This window comes from Aulonocara stuartgranti (genome assembly GCF_965226115.1).
Source record: "Aulonocara stuartgranti genome assembly, chromosome: 12".
NCBI lineage: Eukaryota > Metazoa > Chordata > Actinopteri > Cichliformes > Cichlidae > Aulonocara > Aulonocara stuartgranti.
In genome coordinates, this window is record NC_138948.1 from 28,053,167 (window position 1) to 28,073,972 (window position 20,806).

Sequence of the window (20,806 nt, forward strand, 5' to 3'; positions counted from 1 at the left end):
AAAACAGGAAGAAAACGCTGAGGTACGCCAAATTGCACAAGAACTGTACTGAAAGTCAGTGCCAACAATGCAGCGATGAACCCAAATTGGACATTTTTTTGTTCAGACTGTCAAAATGTGCAGAGGAAGTCAAGAGAGGGGTGCAAAATTGAGTGTCTACAGCCTTCTTTAGAACGTGGTGAAGGCTCTCACAGAAACCGTCTGGAAAGTTTCATTTTTCAACATGATAATGATCTCAATGCAGTAAAGAATACCTGGATAGAAAATCCCACAATGGAACACAGTCATTCATGGATGGGCCTCAACATCACTGAAGCAGTGTGGGATCATCTTGACAGGGAAAAAATCAAAAGAAAATATCCAAAGATGAGCCTTGAAAGTCCTTAAAGAAGCCTGGAGAAGTATCCCTAAAGACTACGTAGCTCGTAAATTTCAGGCTGTGTTGAAGAATAAAGGTGTTCATAGCAAATATTAACCTCTTTTCGCTTTATACACTGTATTTTATACGTTTGCTTGTTTCCATAAATAATAATAATGGATTGCATTTATATGGCACTTTTCGAGACCCCCAAAGCGCTTTACAATTCCACTATTCATTCACATCACCAGTAGGCAGTAGGTGAAGTGTCTTGCCCAAGGACACAACGACCAAAACAGACAGAGCTGGGGATCGAACCGGCAACCTTCGGTTACAAGATGAGCTTTCCCAACCCCCTGAAGCACGGTCACCCGTAAATCAATTTCCCATTTTCTTAACAAAATACAAAGAAATGAAGGGTTGCTCAAAACATACTTATTCAATTCAATTCAATTCAATTTTATTTATATAGCGCCAAATCACAACAAAAGTCGCCTCAAGGCGCTTCATAGATACAGAGAAAAACCCAACAATCATATGACCCCCTATGAGCAAGCACTTTGGCGACAGTGGGAAGGAAAAACTCCCTTTTAACAGGAAGAAACCTCCGGCAGAACCAGGCTCAGGGAGGGGCGGCCATCTGCTGCGACCGGTTGGGGTGAGAGAAGGAAGACAGGATAAAGACATGCTGTGGAAGAGAGACAGAGGTTAATAACAGATATGATTCAATGCAGAGAGGTCTATTAATACATAGTGAGTGAGAAAGGTGACTGGAAAGGAAAAACTCAATGCATCATGGGAATCCCCCGGCAGCCTACATCTATTGCAGCATAACAAAGGGAGGATTCAGGGTCACCTGGTCCAGCCCTAACTATATGCTTTAGAAAAAAGGAAAGTTTTAAGCCTAATCTTAAAAGTAGAGATAGTGTCTGTCTCCCGAATCCAAACTGGAAGCTGGTTCCACAGAAGAGGGGCCTGAAAACTGAAGGCTCTGCCTCCCATTCTACTTTTAAATACTCTAGGAACAACAAGTAGGCCTGCAGAGCGAGAGCGGAGCGCTCTAATAGGGTGATATGGTACTACAAGGTCATTAAGATAAGATGGGGCCTGATTATTTAAGACCTTGTATGTGAGGAGCAGGATTTTGAATTCAATTCTGGATTTAACAGGAAGCCAATGAAGGGAAGCCAAAACAGGAGAAATATGCTCTCTCTTTCTAGTCCCTGTCAGGACTCTTGCTGCAGCATTTTGGATTAGCTGAAGGCTTTTCAGTGAGTTTTTTGGACATCCTGATAATAATGAATTACAGTAGTCCAGCCTGGAAGTAATAAATGCATGAACTAGTTTTTCAGCGTCACTCTGAGACAGGATATTTCTAATTTTAGAGATGTTGCGCAAATGGAAGAAAGCAGTCTTACATATTTGTTTAATATGTGCGTTGAAGGACATGTCCTGGTCAAAAATGACTCCAAGGTTCCTCACAGCGTTACTGGAGGCCAAGGTAATGCCATCCAGAGTAAGAATCTGATTAGATACCATATTTCTAAGATTTTCAGGGCCGAGTACAATAACCTCAGTTTTATCTGAATTAAGAAGCAGAAAGTTAGCGGCCATCCAGGTCTTTATGTCTACAGTATACTCTGAATATTGTTTTTTTACCACTTTCTTGATTACTGACAATATGAATGAATAAATAAATGGTAAATTTTCAATTTAAGAGTCTCTGCCATGATATTTATCTTTTGTGTATTGAAATTCAGTCCAACATTGTAAACAAACTTCCTTACAGCGCGTATCCCCCCACTGTGTTTCACTATATTCCCGTCCCACGATGGACCTGACTAATTAGTGGCAGCATGTTTCGACCAAGGTCTATAAATAGTCTTTCCTGTGCCTCGGGCCTCCTTTTAGTCAGGTCCCGATGGTCGTGTCAGAATGTCTTTACCAATATGGGGCACAGAACGGCTAATGTCAAACACGTGTGGAGAGGGAAAAAATGCTTCATCTTTTAAGTGATAATTACTTGATTCCTATTCTGCTTTTCTTGGCATTAGCCTTTGATCTCACGCAAGTCAGCTTGCAAGACAAGCATAAAATTACAAGAGAGTGTAATGATGTTAAAAACCCTACTGTCATGTGTCTAATTAGGACATCTCTCTCCTTCCCTTCTTGCTGCTATTTTTTAAATCTCACTCTCAATCTCCTCTCCTCTCTTCTTTGATGAACCCGGAGTGTCAAGAAAAATCTTGACACTCCGGGTTTATCTCCTACTTGCTTGCTTTGTGTTTGTGTGTGCAGCACGCATGCCTCTCGACACATTCGCTGCTGACTATGGCCTGACTGAGATGCCAGTGGAACAGGGTGCGTCTCCAAGAGCCAACTGCACATACTTCTGAAGTCAAGATTTGCAAGAGTCTTTCAGACAGCCCCCTCACTTGTAAACAGAACTAGGGTCTGTAGGAAGGAAACTGAACTCCACTTAGAGCTATTAACAGCATTCAGTAGAATACAGTGTGTATCCGCCGCATGAATATCTGAACTGTTAGACTGCAGGTTGGACGTGTGTCTTCATTACAAGTAGTATCGCAAAAGCTAAACATCTGTGTGCAAAATAAATTATACGTCCATATATATCAGCCTCTCCATGAAGTTTATACTGTGTCTTTATTGAGTTCATGTGGAAATATACTGAATTCAAATCAGAGGGCTTTGGAGGTATTCATCGGAGCAGTGCTAGGGCTCTCTGGCGCCTCCTCCCCCGTCCTCCCTACCTCTTCTCATCTCCTGACCACTTCCTCATGGCTTTGAAGCCGGGCGGCCTTCTCTGCTGCTGCCAGACAGGACACCCCACATCCTGTGAGAGACAGGAAGGAGCTCTGCTCATACTGCAGCCCCAGACACAAAATCTGTGCTCCAGAAACCTTCAGAAAAACCTTTGCTACTGTGTTACTTCTCACACTGTTCTTGTCAGACTGAAGCAAATACACAGAATTAAACAAATTAAAATCAGTCCTCAAAGATGCATCTCAAATCTGCAAGGATCTCAACAGCTGTTACTAATTTCCCTGAGCTTCTTTTGGATAGGCTCACCCGTGCGTCAGCGAAGACAATCCAGAACCTCCATCTGCTGGAGAGCTGGTGGTGGTGGTTTTGGTAGCTGCACTGACGAGCTGCATGCAGATCAAGAATTTGGGTGCCAGTGCAGAGTTTTCTTTAGCTCATACAAATGCGCAGTCAGGATCTGTGAAGCTGGGATCAAGAGTCCGTGCACATCAAAATGTGCTAATGTCCAGTGGCAGCGCTCTATCTCAGCCACTGGACACGTTCTCAGAACTTGTGATTGCCTCATGAAATGCAACATCTGCTGTTGTTTCGAGCTGAAGTTTTAGTTTAAGGGGACTATTTTTAAAATGCAAACGTATTTGAATTTTGCTAATAAAATCATATCATGCACCCTCACATTCTGCGAACACCCAGAACTGATGGGAAACTTTACCTGCTTTACTACATGCCTGCAGTTTAAGGTCAAAGGGAGTGAACCAAAAGACCTGCAGCCCCACCAAACTTTGTGTGAGCCCAGCTGTCATTTGTGTTTCGGACAGGCATGCCAGCTTGAGAGAATATTGCTTTTTCAAGTAATGAAAACAGGCACACACCCAAAATCCTTGGTCTAATTCCAGAAAAGAGAAGAGATGACCTTGAATAAAAAGCTCCCGAGCTATGACAGAACTGACTGTTCCTTGTAGTGGCAGCCTAACCTCTGCCAGGAGCAATCGGCTTTGCTGCCCTGTCAGCTTCCAGGTGTGGGAACCCCCTCTCTGCCAGACAGCCATCGAATGCATGACTGTAATTCAGAGCATTAAGATGCAGTAGAGTTCTTGTAGAGGGAACTGGCAGGGGGACAGATTCACACACTGCTCCCAGCATGAAAGAGTCAAGGCTTTGAGGTGGGCTGATGCTTCAGTGAAGACAGCCTGATGGGCTGGACTTCCTAACAGATTCCACTTCACTCAGACAGCAATACAGTGGGCCAACTAATTAGATGATCTATTTGCATACGTATATTTTATTGCGTTTTTACTTGTCACTTTGCCATGTCTGCCAGTATCACCCATGTCAGACTTGTTGGTTCTTCCAGAAATGACACTGTGTGACTGGATTTGTGGTGTAAGTCTCATAAAGCCTACCCATGAACCCTAAAATTGTCTCACTGAGGCACAGCGAGACATGGATAAAGTTCCAGAAAATGGAAAAAAGGTTGGCAAATATATTTTAACAAAAGCAAACAATACTTTCAAGGTCTGTGAATTGAGGGAAATGTAAAACTAGCCCTGGGCGTACCTTTGTTAGAAACTCACCATGTATTTATGTAGCGCCAGAGGTTGAGTGTGTTTGCCAGCAGTGACAGGAGACACCTAGTGGCCTGTTTGGATTTAATACAAAACCCATATTAACCATAGCCCATATTAACATCACAGCTGAAAACACATCTTCGTCATCTTCTCTTCTCTTCTCTTCTCTTCTCTTCTCTTCTCTTCTCTTCTCTTCTCTTCTCTTCTCTTCTCTTCTCTTCTCTTCTCTTCAACGTTTTTAGATGTCTTAATATCCGTTAACCCCAACAGCAAAGAGACTTTGCAGGGGAGCATTGAAGAATAACAGCCAGAGTATGGGACACACAGGGGTACATTTGCCCGATGAGTCTCCAGCATTTAATGTGCTTTAATTGGCTCAGGAGTTAATGTTACCCAACCCCAGAGTTCAAGTTTTATAATAACATTACTGCCAGACTATGCACCCCACTCACCTCGCAGATCCCATCATGCTGATGGCTGCCATGCTGATTATATTTGTCAAACCTTACTCTAGCTGGGTTTTTTTAATCTGTAAAAGGGTTTGTAAAAGTGATGGTGGGTCATCAGCAGAGCTGCAGGTGTTAATTATAACAACGGTAGTTCTGTAGGACACTTACAGTGCAGATTTATAGCTTCTGTGCATGTGTGCAAATTTATACATGTGCACACCAGCAGAACAGTAACTTCAGAAATCTTGGAGTAATTATAAATTTAGGAGCAGAATTTAGGGCCATTAAAACTAAGTACGACTTCTTCCCAGTGACAGAGGGCTGTTTGTTGCTGGGCCTCAACGTCTCTCCACTCAGGACAGAGGCAGTAGTGCCAGTGTGCCAAATGCTGGAAGTGGGTCAGTGCACAGTCACACAGTGGCTGCAACGCATACATCACGCGTGCACCTGTACAAACATACAGAGAGAGGGAAAGCAGAGGAGAGTCCACATTCAATTCAAGACACATTTTAAGGACATTTTTAAGCACAAGGCTACACGTTTAGCTACACAAAATGATGAACTTATAAAATAGTATACCAAATATGAAAGCTGTATGAGTAAAGCCTCTATGTTTGTAATTTTGCACTGGCGAACTTGGTAAAGTCTGCAGTAACCGCCCTGTTTGTCAGACAGAAGAAGGATCTTGCCTGCATCAAAGCCAAGACCGCAGTGGTAGTATATTTTATTGCCTTATTTGCATTTATGTTCTCAGCTATAGCTCTTTATAGTTCAGAGACTATAGCTGTATGTGATTCAGCAATCTGCAACTAATGAATGCAGAAAAGATAGATAGATAGATAGATAGATAGATAGATAGATAGATAGATAGATAGATAGATAGATAGATAGATAGATAGATAGATAGATAGATAGATAGATAGATAGATAGATAGATAGATAGATAGATAGATAGATAAGGAGCAGGATGCTATTTTATGTCAAATGTCTGGTTAGGATAAAAGACTCAAAGCAGGAGTCTTCATCAACTGGTTAAGAAAAGCATGCAGTCATTTCACTTTTATCAAAAGAAAACACAAAGAAAAAACAGGATAATTATGACGATGAAAGACGTCTTTCTAAAGAGCAACAAGATATAACTTGCTTTGAAGAAAATATTTGTGTTGCTTCTTTGTGAGACTGTGCTTAAGCACAGCAGTTGCCTCGAGCTAAACAGTAACATCCACATGCTTCCTGACTGAACAATTATAATTTACTTTTATAATATTTGCTATTAGCTAACAATGATGAATCCTAGAGGAATTTTACTTAATTGTTCATTTTAAAGGCACCATAAAACACTATGGGAATGCCTCAGCACACATATGGATTACTGGCAAATTGTATATAAATGATAAAAAATAAAGGTAATAATTTGTAGCACAATGTTCTTGTTTACTTGCTTGTGCTAGTAAACAAGCTTGTATACTTTGCTCAGTCCTCAAGCCATTGTTAAAAGGAAATGGATGCGCCCATGAAATCAACCTTCACTGCAGATTTCAGTGGAACTGGAGGCAAGCAGAATTAACCCTGCTTTCTCAGACAATATCCAACTGTGGCCACATGATAGCAGCAATTAAAAGGACGCAGTGAAAGATGCTAATGGCACAGAATACTGTTGAGATGGAAAGAGAGGTTTCACTCTGGGATTAATTGATTTTTAGATTTCTATTTTTAGATTTCACTGGGCAAGCAGTATTTGCTGTGCTTGCCCCGATGGAAGACAACTGTTTAGAGCACATAAAAACTGTTTTTCTCTCCATAGCTAATCCCCCATTCATGACAGCTATACCAAGGTTAATATTTTTAATATAATTTACCTGTTAAAATATTATATACGCTTAAGTTAAGTGTGTAGCTGCTTTACTGGTAAGTAAATGCTCACACAGCTGTTGCAGTCTGTCCCTGTCTGCTAAGTTTCACCTTTACAGGACTGACCATGTTTGTTGTTTTGTTGACTTTTGGTTCTTTTGATTTGATTCATTTGAAAAAAAAAAAAACAGCACTTTGTCATGTCTCTGTGTAGGCAGGCAGGAAGAGAGGACCCAAAATGCAGGACTCACGGAGGCGGAAGAAACTCAAAATAAACAGCTTTATTGCTGGGATGAAGCAGAACAGGGAAAACACTAACTAAACTGGGAGTACAGAATAACTAGACAGGTTGGCAGGCTGGCAACCAGAACACAGAGGAAGTGAGGGTACAATGCAACACTGACACGAAGAAACACTGGGCTTAAATACACTGAGGAAGTCATCAAGGAATTAGAGACAGAAGGGGAACACAGCTGGGAGGAATAAGACCTAATGAGACGGGGGGAACAAAGCTAGAAACACTGACATATGACAGGAACATGAACCTTCAGAGTAAAACAGGAAACAAGACACACTTAACTAGGACACGGACTCGACAGAGTGAGACAGACAAGACGCTGAACTAAACCGGCAAAAATAACCAAATACAACCCGAACCTTAATCATAATGCAGAAGCATACCAGAATAACTGAAACACAGATTCATAATAAAAATCAACAAAGCACCAGAGAAACATAAAGAACAATCCATCATTCAAAAATAAACCAAAACATAAGGAATTCAAAATGCTGGGTCAATCCGACCCAGGACCGTGACACACTTGGTCTATGGTCTATGGATTCACCTTTAAACCACCGAGAATGTAAAAGAACTCCACTTGAGGCTTCAAAACGAGAGTGTCCCTATGCATCGTTTTTGTTTTGAAATCTATGTCCATCTTTTTTATACAGTCTGTGATATTAATGTCATTAGTTCAGCATGTGTTTTATTTAAAAGAAATACAAAAAGAATTGTGGAAATTAAATTCCTGAACAAATGATTGTACTCGAGGCAGTTATAGAGTCATATTCTGGAAACTGTGAATGTCCATCCAAAAAATTTGTACCAGTCTGTTTTGTAGATGTGAAGTTGTGCCACTGGATAAATCAAACATTTTGGCTTGCTTGTGGTGCAAGACTAATGCTTGTTTATTAAATGTCACAAGTAAGTATAGATGATAGACACTCCAGGACAGTGCCTGATGAATTCCAGACCGCTGAGGGAACTATAACAAATGGTTCAGACCAGTGGGTGTCACAGACAAGTCTGCTGGTCTGGAAAGTATCATACCAGGGGAATGGTCATATTCATACCTGGGGTCAATCCGCAGAAACCCTGGTGTTACAAGAGTGGATGTAAATAGCCGATGTGTGGCATGTACAAATTTTAAGTTCAGAAAATCTCAATTTGGGCCTCATTTTTCTTTTGGCAAAAGAATTATGGCTTTTTTTTCTTTCTTTCTTTTTTTTTTACCTGTATTTAAAACGTGGAAGGAAACTAAGTCACTCACTGGTAAGTGTAGCATTGTATGCCAGCATCTTGACTGGCACTAGTTTGTTAGGATTTTAAAACCTTTACCTTAGTAAAAGTAAATGATTTTACATGTTTACTCACACTGTCTGAATCTTTGTGATCTCAAAAATGAAAAGGTGGGTTCCCCGCTATTTCTCCCCCATGTCTGTCTTTTTCTTACCGCATGGGCTGTCCTCTATGACCGCAAGTAAACACCCTCTTCAAAGTTTTGCTCTTTTAATGCACAGTATGAATAAATTGCTCCAAGCCCATAAACTTTAACAGCTGTTTTGTTGCTCATTGCAGTTTCCTGCGTTGCTCATGCCCCGAGTGGAAAAACTCCCTGACTGCTTGCCTGTTATGAATCTGCTTGTTCTCATAAAACATTTCTTTAATTCTGTGGGATTTTTTTAAGTGCTTGGACCTGTGAGCCGGTCTCAACATCTCTTCTCACTAAGAGAAAGTCGTAAAGAAAAGCTCCCGTAAAGAGGTTAATTAAAAGTCTTAAAACTGCTGGTTAATTAGGGAGCTTTAATTTAAAAATACAGGTCATTATGTTGCATCAACAAAGGATAAATGAGATGCAACTATAAATGCTGTAAATAAATCAAATGTAACTTATATTTCTTGCTAATGCTGGAGAGATCAAATTTTCCTGCACATACAAAACATTATAGGTATGATTTTCTTTGCACCGTCTGTTTTGTACTAGCCTTCAAAGGCTTACAGCTCTTTATTAGTAGTTCACTGATTACACAGAAAACATCTCAGTCGGGGCTAGTTCACCTGACCAAACAGCTCCTGATTAAAGAAGCTTGTTCTGGGTGGAAGCTTTCTCCTCCATGACTTAAGGGTGAAAGGTAAATATCCAAGTGCACCTGAAACACTCCAGAGCAGACACCCTTTGGTACAATTTGCCAAGCATATACACTGAAAAAAATATGTTGTTGGATTTACTTAATTCAATGGTGGACATTTGTTGCACACAGATGTTTTGCTTTGGCAGCAACTTAAACCATTGAGTTAAATTAACACAATTTATTCATGTTCAATAAACCTGTGCAATTTGTGTTGATAAAATGTGACTTAAACATGTTTTGATGAAGTAATTTGAGCTCTTGGAATATTTTAATCCTTCACAATTTTCTCACGTTATCCCAACACGATTCAATAACTTTTACCCAATACTACTTGGTCACTTAAATACTACATGTTATCTTCAAATTACATTTTGCTATTATATTCTAGTATCAAATACACAATTTTCAAATGGAGGCCTTATAACAGATTGTATTGTTCTCTTCCAAGATGGTTGCTGGCATCCACCAGTAACCTTTCAAAACAACATGTCTAATTTCACTGCAGTAGGTAAAGAATTAAACTGACATTACTCCACTACTGAATCTATATAAATCAACAGTTAAATAATGTCAGTTCTTCCGTGTTCTCTGGAATCAATCGCAGCAAAGAAATTAGACTGTTTCTTTTGAAAAATGTTGGGAAAGAACAATACAAAACATTCTATTTAAGGCCTCTGACATCACGATTCAGTTAAACAACAATTATAACTAAACAATTTGAGGTAATGTTAGTTTCCATTAACATTAAATTAGGTTACTGAATTGGCAAACACCTTCCTATTAACACTACCCATTTTACCCCAATAACTAAAGAAATTAGCACTTGCAGGTCAAAAACTTTATTCAAGAGACGCAAAAATAACATTGATACAGTGACTGTCAAAAATTACAGCACTGATCATACTGTGACATCTTGGTTCAAAACAGCACACTTAGAAATATTCAACGTTCTTTACTTCAACTGAATGAAACTGAAAATACCATTTCACACGACCCATATGGGATATTTAGACTGTATAACTGTTCACGCTACATCTCTTCACTAGTAAAAGAAAGAAAAAATACAAAGAGAAATTTAAAAATGCTGCCAAACAGACAGAGAACTTGTACAGAGCAAAAGGAAAAACAAACAACAACAAAAAACGGCTCGTCCTCATGGCAGTTGCAGAGTATATAAAAATGAACCCTGCGATCCGTTCCTGGAATTGAGCTTCAAAAATGCAGCAGAACAAGTGTGAGATTTAAATGTCCTCTCACCTAGAGCTGGTCACCTCACATGCATAACAGTGAGCTTCGTTGCAGGAGCAGTTTTGTCTTAGTTGTGAGCTTTTCTTGAGAGCTGAGTTGCATCCAACTCCATTACCACCCATTGAATCACCTCAAAAGTGTAGCAGAGTTGTGATGGGTAACTCATGTTGAAGGAATAAAAAAGGTCCAAACAGCATGGCTACTGCAAAGGTCACGTTATCCAGATCTTGAAGAACAACATCAGAAAAGTCATTGCCTGGCGCATCTCTGGAGACAGATGTTCATTGTGGTTTTCTCAATCTGTGCAGTGGCCTCAGGCAAGTCCTGGTTAAACACAAAACATTTCTTTAAGATTCCTTTTTAAACTCATCTCTTTTGAATCTACCAGTTCTAATGTTAGAGTAATTTAAACCAATGCAAGCAACATAGTAAATAGCTATAGCCAAAGAGTGGCCTGCCATGCTGCCATTCATGGTCTAACAGAGTTTCTAAGAGAGGGTGAAAAACATAATAATTTCAAATGCTTTACATTAGTTTGTCAGAAATCCAGGCTATGTCACTCAGAAGATGTTAGAATTTAGACTTTCAGCCCCACAATTTGGTTAGCTGTTGGTCAGTTGGTCTTTTTTTTTTTTTTTTTTTTTTTCAAACAAAAGCTAATGTAAATACTGGTGGGATTTTCCTTTGTTCATTAGAATGACAAATTTAAAGTTTTTTCACACTGATGTGACCCCTAATACAGGGGTGGGGGTGGGGCCTCAAGGGCCGGCGGCCGAGTTCACTACCAGGCCTCATGTGAACTTCAAATTATTAAAGAGGACTACTGGTCCTAACCAGTCCAATGAGGATCAAGTGGATAACTAAATGCATTTTTAAAGGTTGCAAATCCACAATCTACTCATAAAACACTCACCATGAACTCCTGCACCAAGATGTTGCAATTGTCTTTCACACAGATGCGGAGCACTTTGATGAGGGACTCCGAGCATTAATGTCATCCTAAAGTATTATAACAAAGAAAACAGAGATTTGTGAACTTTTCAGTAGCACAGAAGAAAATGATCCCAGACAAAAACTCTTGACTTTTTAAACCAGTCAACATGCAACACCAGCATCTACAAAGCAATATCAAAAGTTCCTGTTTGACATCAACTTTATGGATATATAGTTTCCAGAACATTTATTTTTAAAAAAAGATAATTTTTTCTCAGTGGGCCAGTAAATGCATGACGAAAATTATGGCATCCTTTTAGTGGAATCATTACTCACAGGTAATAGTTGACTGTTTCAATGGATGTAGCATAAAAATTTTACTGACCTAATGCAATACATATACACTTTGTAGTTAAAGAATTTTAAAGTTCTTACTGTCATAATGGCAGCTACATCCTTTAGCTTTGTGCCCTGTTCCCCCGATCACTTTGCAAACACTTTCAGCAGACTGTCAGAGAGAAACTCAGCTCCGTCAGAAACCTTGACTGTAAAGGCATGGTTGGGATGCACTGGAATGTTGCATTTTATCTGAAATGACATAAAATTATTTTGAAATAACAGCAGGCACTGTGCTTGGTTAATCAGTAATGTTTTGTTGAATAAAAACTGTGTTTCCAGATCTTATGGGATTAAAAAAAATCCAAAGATGTTTGTTTCTGATTTGCAACCCAACAACCCACAAGTTACAACCTCATTTCAGTTCAAGTGTGCATTAATGCGAGTCCAGTAATCACCTTTCTGGCAATACATACAGGTATAAGTTAAACCTATGGCAGATTTTGGATTTCTCAGTTGTATTAATAGGGTGAGTATGCATGCACCTAATAATTATAAAAAACCCATTATAATTAAGTTACAGAAACGAAAATAGAATATACTTTCTTACCATAACACCTTGAACCCACAATCCATCAGCTGACTCCTGGTGAAATGCAGAATAGAGGTCGTCTCTCAATGTGCAGCAAAAAAAAACAAAAACAAAAACAAAAGGACAGCAGGTGAGGGCAGGAGGGGTAGGGATGTAAGCTAGCATAATGCCGCTGATGATATTAGCTAAAGCTGTTCAATGTCCAAAATCTCACTAACACCATGGTGCAGTAAATACACAATGTAACTGAAGAGTCAGTTGGCAAATCTATTCACACAGAAAACCAAATTATGTTATGAGTGCCTCATAATTAGGTTTAATGTGATATTACGGCTCTTGTGCCAAAGACAAATTCAAATGAAAAAGCGCCAATTCTTTGACAACAGATAAAACAGCAAATAAGCTAACGGCTCTTTTTTAGCATGTTACATGGCGACACTCTAGACGTTTAACTACATTTGGCTGAAATATGGTAAATATTAATTCAAAAAATCAAGACATACCAAAAACGTAGAGTTGGCTGCTCGACTTGACTGAGATGGATGCCTTTTTTAAACCACGATCCAAAGCCCGCGAGATGAAATCACGCGTGGTTTCACGAGATTTAACGTTGCTATCTTATTGACTTACTTCACCTGAACATGATATGAACAATTTAATACACCCTTTCTGCATATCATGTAGTTTTTACACTATATAGTTACATTTAACTTTAAAACATGAGGCAATTGTGTTAAATACATGCAAGATGCTTACATAAATCCAAGAGATGGCCAGTCCCTTTTTTTCAGTGTAGGTCTAAATATACTCTGCCAGCTGCGAACACAAATCATACAATCAACCTCAAATGCACAGTTTATATATCTCAATATATTATCCCTTTGGAACATTTTTATGTTGTTTATCACAAGTGATGAAACTACTGTGCAGCAGAGGTGTGGACTCGAGTCACATGACTTGGACTCGAGTCAGACTCGAGTCATTAATTTTATGACTTTAGACTTGACTTGAAAAAATGTTCTAAGACTTGTGACTTGACTTGGACTTTTACACCAATGACTTGGGACTTGAATTGGACTTGAACCGGTTTACTTGAAAAGACTTGATATTTTACCCCAAATATAAAATTTAACATGCATATTATATAGAGATTGAAAATGTGACGTCATTCACGGGTAGAACCGCAAAGGATTCTGGGAACTCGTGGCAAGCGGTACTAGCGCACGCAGGCTTTCAATTGAAACCAGTCACACAGCGATAAAAAGAAACACAAAAATGTCAAGAAGCTGTTGTATTATTAACTGCAATAGCCGGTCGCATGACAGCCACGGGAAGCCGACGGGTAAAGAGATCGGTTGTTATCGGATTACCATTGAAGAGAAATTGTTCGAGCCATGTTTCCGAAGTAACAAAGACGCGACTGGATTGCAGCCATTCAAAGATCAAATATAACGTCCCAGAACACTCCAGCTCACAGGTTAGTCTGCTCCAAGCATTTACACAAAGGTCAGTCTGCTGTTGTAGTTAATGCGTCATTTTCATAGCATAATTGGTGATATAGGTTACAAGCAAGTCTGGCGCTGAACAGAAATTGTCGCACTATGCTCCTTTATTTATTGTGCATAAATAGTGAATTGTCCTGACACAATATTGTGTTTCGCTTCTGTTATTATGGTGCATTGACAAAAACATATACTTTTATTCACAGAATAAAACAGTTGTTTTGTATCACTAATTGCCCAGTACGATTACAGCATACAATATTATTGTCACTGCTACATTTCTGTAACGCGTACCAGAAATTATTTCCACTACTAATTAATTACCGTTGAGCTCAAAGGTCCTATTAATAAACGGTTAACGAATGTGTATTTATGACGACGATTTGTGAGACTGGTAAACTTATGATACGTACGATGGTCTTTCGTTCTACACGGTGCATTTCAAGGTCCTGTACCCATCCGTCGGTAAACTGTACCTGGACTTGTTGCAGTGACCGGAAGTTACTAAACTTCATGAGTGTATGCACTCACTCCAAGAAGCGTATGATTATAAATATGCATATAAATATGCTACGATGAGATAGCTGACTTCATCTAACTAGCAAATGTTGTCCAGGCTACGTTGGTGATACAGTTTTTTTTAATGTGTATGATATTTTTGTCATGCGATTTTAAAGCCGGTCCTACAACCGCATCCAAGAATAACATGCAGCTTATCTCAGAACTGTCGGTGAAAATTATTCTTGGAGCTAGGTTTAATTGAGCTGCATTTTAAAGAGGTGCAATTTCACAATTTGTGTATATTTTCTAAGTTCACTATTTTGTCATGTGTTGAGAAAAACACAGATTTAAAAATTACATGGTCTAATATTTACATTTAGCATAACTGCAACATACTTTTTTCTTTTTTTTTTTTTTAAAGACTCGAAAGGACTTGAAATTCAAAATTTCAGACTTGTGACTTGACTCGGACTTTTACACCAGTGACTTGAGACTCGACTCTGACTTGCCTGACATTACTTGAGACTTGACTTGAGACTTGAGGATAAAGACTTGAGACTTACTTGAGACTTGCAAAACAATGACTTGGTCCCACCTCTGCTGTGCAGTGTTGAAATATTGTAGTTGGCAGCCACAGCCCTTCAATTTCGGTGCTGTAATGAGCGAGTTTACCTGCCGTAATAGGCAGCTTTGTATCTGCACAGCTGCAGCAGATGTGTCCTCTCCGTCTCTGCTGGTTTAGGGGAGACAGAGTTACTGTGGGAAAGGGAGAAGCTTGTTTGAAGCAGGCAAATCTGCTGGGTCTTTTAAATAACATCCAGTAACACATCCAGAGAGAAAACTGAAACTTTAAGTAGATTATTGAATGTATTATGGAGAATAGATCATCTGAATTTCTCAGATATTACAGCTGTTACTCATAAAGAAAAACATCTGGAATGAAAAGCTCATAATTCTTTTTATTTAGTTAAATCATGACTTTCAGTGACTGTAAACTTCAATCAAATGGATGAGTCAGACGTGATCAAATGTTGTAATGTACCTATTCCACTGAATGGGGAATGGGAACATTCCCAAATCTGTGGATTCAACGAAGTCTTTTTTAAAAGACTTAACATTCCCATTATGGAGCAGCATGGGCTGCACGGTGGTGCAGTGGTTAGCGCTGTTGCCTCACATTAAGAAGTACCAAGGTTTGAATCCACCAACCATGTACAGCGCACATGTTTTTTGCTTGCGTGGGATCTCTCAGGTGATCCCGGGGTTATGGTTATTGGTGATTCTAAGTTGGCTATGAGTGAGAATGATTGTCTGTCTCTCTGTGTTAGCCCTGCAGTAGACTGGCAATCTGTCCAGGGTGTAACCTGCGAAAGCTGTGAAAGTCTCTGGCGACTCTGAAAAGGAAAAGTGGAAGAAAGTGGATTGGGTGGTACGGCTATGTATGTTGTGTGCACACACATAATGTGATAGAGTAGCGGGCAGATGTCACCAGCATGTTGTCCTGTTTAAAAACACAGCAAACAGACTTAAGCAGAGGCAACTTGCCATGAACAGAATTACCTGATTTGCCCTGTTTGCATATTAAAACTTGTTCCCACTGCTGCAAGCATAGCTGTGGCTATTTATGTACTGCACCTGTAAGCCATCACTTATCATTCACGTCATTAGATGCCACAATAATGTGCACGTTCATGTATATATCAAAAGATGTGAACAGCCTCCAAAACTTTTCAAATAATCTTGAAGAACATTTGCTTTTAATGAAGTTTAACTGATTTATTAAAAATGTGCTTATTATCACTGGCTATATATAACTGAGACTGAGAAACCAAAAACAGTACATGCTCATATCAAAGCAAAATTTAATGCAATAAAGTGCACCCTGATTTATTACCTTTTCGACACGGGAACATCACATTGCATTATGTTTGAAGCTTTTCCTCCATTTCTTGAGTTATTAGGATTGTGCCCTATCAAATACATGACTACTTGCCTGAAAAGGCGGGACTGCAGAAATGCATGAAAATAAGATATTTTGATCAGAACAAATCATCTGAGATCAAATACATACACCTGGAAGGATAACTGAGATTTCAGTTGTGTTGTATGGAAATTGGAGGAGAAAGCGCTCCAGCAGCTCAGCTAGACTCTCTAACTGTCAGGTTATGACTTGTGAGTTGCACATGTGTGAATGACTCCAGCCTCTGCTTTGTGCCAAGCTAAATGCATCTGTGGCTTCAGTTTATGGCTTAATGCACAGATAAAAGAGTGGTATAGATCTGCTAAATTTCAGTGGCAGAGTGTATGTGTTTTCTTTCCACAATGTGAAAATATTCCTTTACCTGTAATTACCCTCTACAGGCTGCAAATACAGCTACCACCAAGTCTAACTTGAGTGGCATGGTAAAGTTCTGTGAGGCTAGCCCCTATATTGTGGTTGTGTAGTTTACACCTCCCCTGTCACACCGCTGCCAGACTGCGTGATTTCTGTTTATTTATGTATGAAAAATGCAGAAATATATGTGGGCTGAATTAGAGAGGTCTTGCAGACCCACTGTGAGCCCACTGGCTGGAGAACCAACTGGGCCTCAGAAACCTCCATTACACCACAGTTTTATTTTTAGCAAGCATTCTTCAACTCAACAAAGAAGACATTCAGGTTAATCCAAAAGCAAATATTTCTCAGAGAGCTATAGAAATAAACCATGTCACATATTGACATCTGTGCTACTGTACAGTCTTGCACTGGTGTGTGTGTTTCATCAGTTTAAAAGAAAAAAAGAACCTCTTCACACGAGCTTTTGGTCCTTAGATTTAGAAAAGATAAGTGCGGCCTCTTTATAAAGAGTCCTCTGAAATAAAAACAAGGATCCTGCTCATTGAGTTTGAGCTTCAATAACATCAGAGCATTCCTCAGTGGCATCAGAAAATATTTGGAAACTATGGGAGAAGGAGAGAAACCCTAGACATAAACATGTGGGTCAGGGAGGGCTAACCGGCACAGGAGGACAACCTGCCAACAGGAGTTGTGGCTTTCAGGAATGTGCACAAACACTCCGCCTCGCTTTGGTTCTCAGTATCATCCGATTCTTCCCGTTTTCTCAATGCATTTGTCTTACCTGCAGCTTGCAGACATTTGACAGATGAAACTAATATTTCTGAGTTGAAAAATGTTGCATGCAAATATTTAGTGCTAAGATGTTTGCATGAAAAGTTCAGCATTTGGAGAAATACATGCGTCGGGTTTCTTTTTAAGACTTAAAGTAACCAGCTGTTGTTTAGTTTGTCCTAGTATAGCTTAGTCTGGATCAGTCAGAAGCACCTTTCAAGTTCACAAATTTTAATAGACACAGAAACAAAAAAGAAAGTAATTTAAGTGAAATGATACTTTTGTGCCGGTCAGTTAATCTCTGAGCTGAAAAACGCTCTCACACTCGACTCTCTTTATTCAGTCTTTAAAGTATTTTAAATTAATCAAATTTGAATAAACTTGGAAGAGTCTACAAACAAAAAGACAACAAATTTACCCTGAGGTCAGACCATGCTATGCTCAGAGACACAGCAAAGAACCCAACAGCCACATAGCAGACTCTACAGGCCCCAGGTAGCATGTTAACGTTCAGGACAATTACAACTAGAAAAAGACTGAACAAGTGTGGCTTGTTCAGAAGCGTTGCCCAGAGAAAGTCTCTTCTCTCCGAAAGGAACATGGCAGCACAGCTTAGATTTAAAAAATTGCATCTGAACAAACATCAAGACTTCTGGAACTGTGTTCGGACAGATGAGAGCAAAGTGGAGATGTTTAGAGAAAATCAAACACGGCATATCAGCACAAACATCTCAAACCCGCTGTCAAGCATGGTGGTGGAGAGGGATTGATTTGGGCTTGTTTTGCAGCCACAGGATCTTGACACCAGATCACTTTTATTTATATAGCACCAAATCACAGCAACAGCTGCCTCAAGGCTCTTTATATTGTAAGGTAAGGGCCCTACAATAATACAGAGAAAACAGAGAAAACCCCACCAATCATTTGACCCCCTGTGATTAAGTGCTTTGGTGACAGTGGGCAGGAAAAACCTATTTGTACTCTCTTCCTACAGAATTTGGACCAACAACAGAAACTCAAGTTAACTCTTTAGAGTTTCACCATACTCTTAAGACTCATATTGACAATAATTTATTGTTAATAAATATATTATTAAAAACAGTAAATGTTTAAAATTTGTTCTCCAAACTTTTGGTCTAACCTTGCTCTGTTGGTAATTGCCTCTCCTGGGGCAGGAGCTGGGTTGGCAGCATGTTGTTGCTCCTGCCTTGTTCACTTCACCTTGATGGCCTACCAGCTGCTCAGCCGGCACTGAGTTGACAGCGCAACCTCCAGTTTTGTTTACACAAACCCCCACTTCCAATTTCTCCCTGCATCACGATTGTGCAGTTTATTTCATGCGTGTCACCCATGTCAGTGTAATTTCCTTCAGCACACACCACACCAGTAGACCTCTGGTCACAGATGGTCACAGTTCCACACCTCTGTGGAGTGATTTGTACGGTTTAGTCCACAGTTGCTTCACACCACATAACAGATCCTGTTGTGCTTGCACCATGTGCTAAGTCAACCTTACTGAAGTTTTTCTTTCCAATACAGATCTGCAGCAATGTCACCCTGGCATATTCATGTTTTGGTATTTAGAGATGCAAGTCAGAACACTGAGCCATCTGATGGTGCTGTTATCGAAGCCAGGAGACGCTGCCAAGCATTTGATTCATTAAGAGTGCTCTTCCTCCAAGAAAAACAAAACATAACAGTTAACGGATTGATTTATGTTAAGGTGTGTTTATCAGGAATATTGCTCCAGGAAAAATCGAATGGAATTCTAAAATTATTGTCCGTGTATAGCAGCTGCTTGCGTCATCAGATTTAAAATCACAGCCAATTTTTTAAAGACTCATTTAAATGCTTTCAAACGGCGTTAAAGGCGTTTATTTGTGAAGCCAAAGAGATGCTCTATTCATTTGTTTGCCTGAGCGTTGCTGACATGTTGTCACTTATGGTAATGAGTCTGAGTGAGTGGCACATAAAGACTCTTTTCATTGCACTCTCTGGGGCACTGGAGCAGGGCAGTCACAGAGTTTGAAGGCAGAGCTGTGCCCCTGCCTGAATGAAAATACAGAATGGAAAGAATTTCCTGAAATGAAACTCAATCACTTTTGCCACTAAACAGCAGACTATGCACTGGAGGAATCATCTGCAAAGTCTTGGATTGGAGGGGCTTATTAAAAGCAATTCTGTAGAATAGTGGAGGCACAATCAGAATTATACAGGGCAGCTCTGTTCAGTAGATAGTTTACTTACATGCAATGCAAAATTACATTTTTTCCCCCAGTTTATATTGACTTAGACCTTGAAATTTTCCATTGTTGAGTTCAAGTGGACTGATAGCCACGGATGACAGCGACGTTCGTAAAGACGGTGGTGGCAGTGGAGGCTGTAATCCATGGCTTTCCTGTGCTTACTAGTCTCACAGAGGCCAGCTGTTGTTGAGTTTCCATCCAAGCAGCTGGGCTAGGGTGTTCTGTGGTCTCCTTCAGCCCTCTTTGAAAGAGGATAGTCAAGTTTAGTCCCTCTGTGAGTCCCTGAGAATACACCCACTGCAGCCTCACTGAGGAGAGATGTCCTTGTTGCAAGGATGTAAAAACAGGCCTGCAGAAAGGGACTCTGGGAGACTCGTGGGGATGTTGGCAGCAGGTGAATGCAGGACCAGTATGAAGGGAAATATCTGGCAAGTGGACTGGAACATCTTGACCCAACGTGGGAACTCAGGATGTCGTCAATATTGGTGAAATGTGTCTGACTCAAATGGTGGGAAGAAATAAAAGACGTTGGTTCAAAAGCAAATATTCTTAGTTCAGAAGGGTTACTCAGACGTGGTGAAGCAGCTGTCCTGTTGGGAGAGGCACAGGGATAGGCGAAGCTTTTCATTTACCCCCACAGAGGAAGTGGACAACTTTAGGAAGGGCCTTGACAGTGCGTTGATTGGGCCTTTTTGTCAATCCGACTGATCTAGCGTTCCTTGATCTGAGAAGGCCTGGGTAAATGGTTTCCTCGTATTTTGCCTGGCCACACAGATGGTGGAAAATAGCTCTGTAGTGGGTTTTGCTTGGCTAAGCAGCTCTGTTTTATTTGGAGTCCTGCACTAAAGGATGAGTAGCCCAGCTTGACTGGAGAGAGCCCAAGGCCTTTTGAGATCACACAGGCACTAAAATCCATA

General features: G+C 40.0%; 1 long non-coding RNA gene across 1 annotated transcript; it reads right to left on the bottom strand.

Moving 5' to 3' along the window:
• Window positions 1–10,359: 10,359 nt before the first annotated feature.
• Window positions 10,360–12,174, bottom strand: LOC309718201. The gene is made up of 3 exons (XR_014279912.1): window positions 12,039–12,174; window positions 11,584–11,669; window positions 10,360–10,994 (listed from the first exon to the last, which is right to left on the bottom strand). It is a non-coding gene; the product is annotated as an uncharacterized lncRNA (long non-coding RNA).
• Window positions 12,175–20,806: the final 8,632 nt, after the last annotated feature.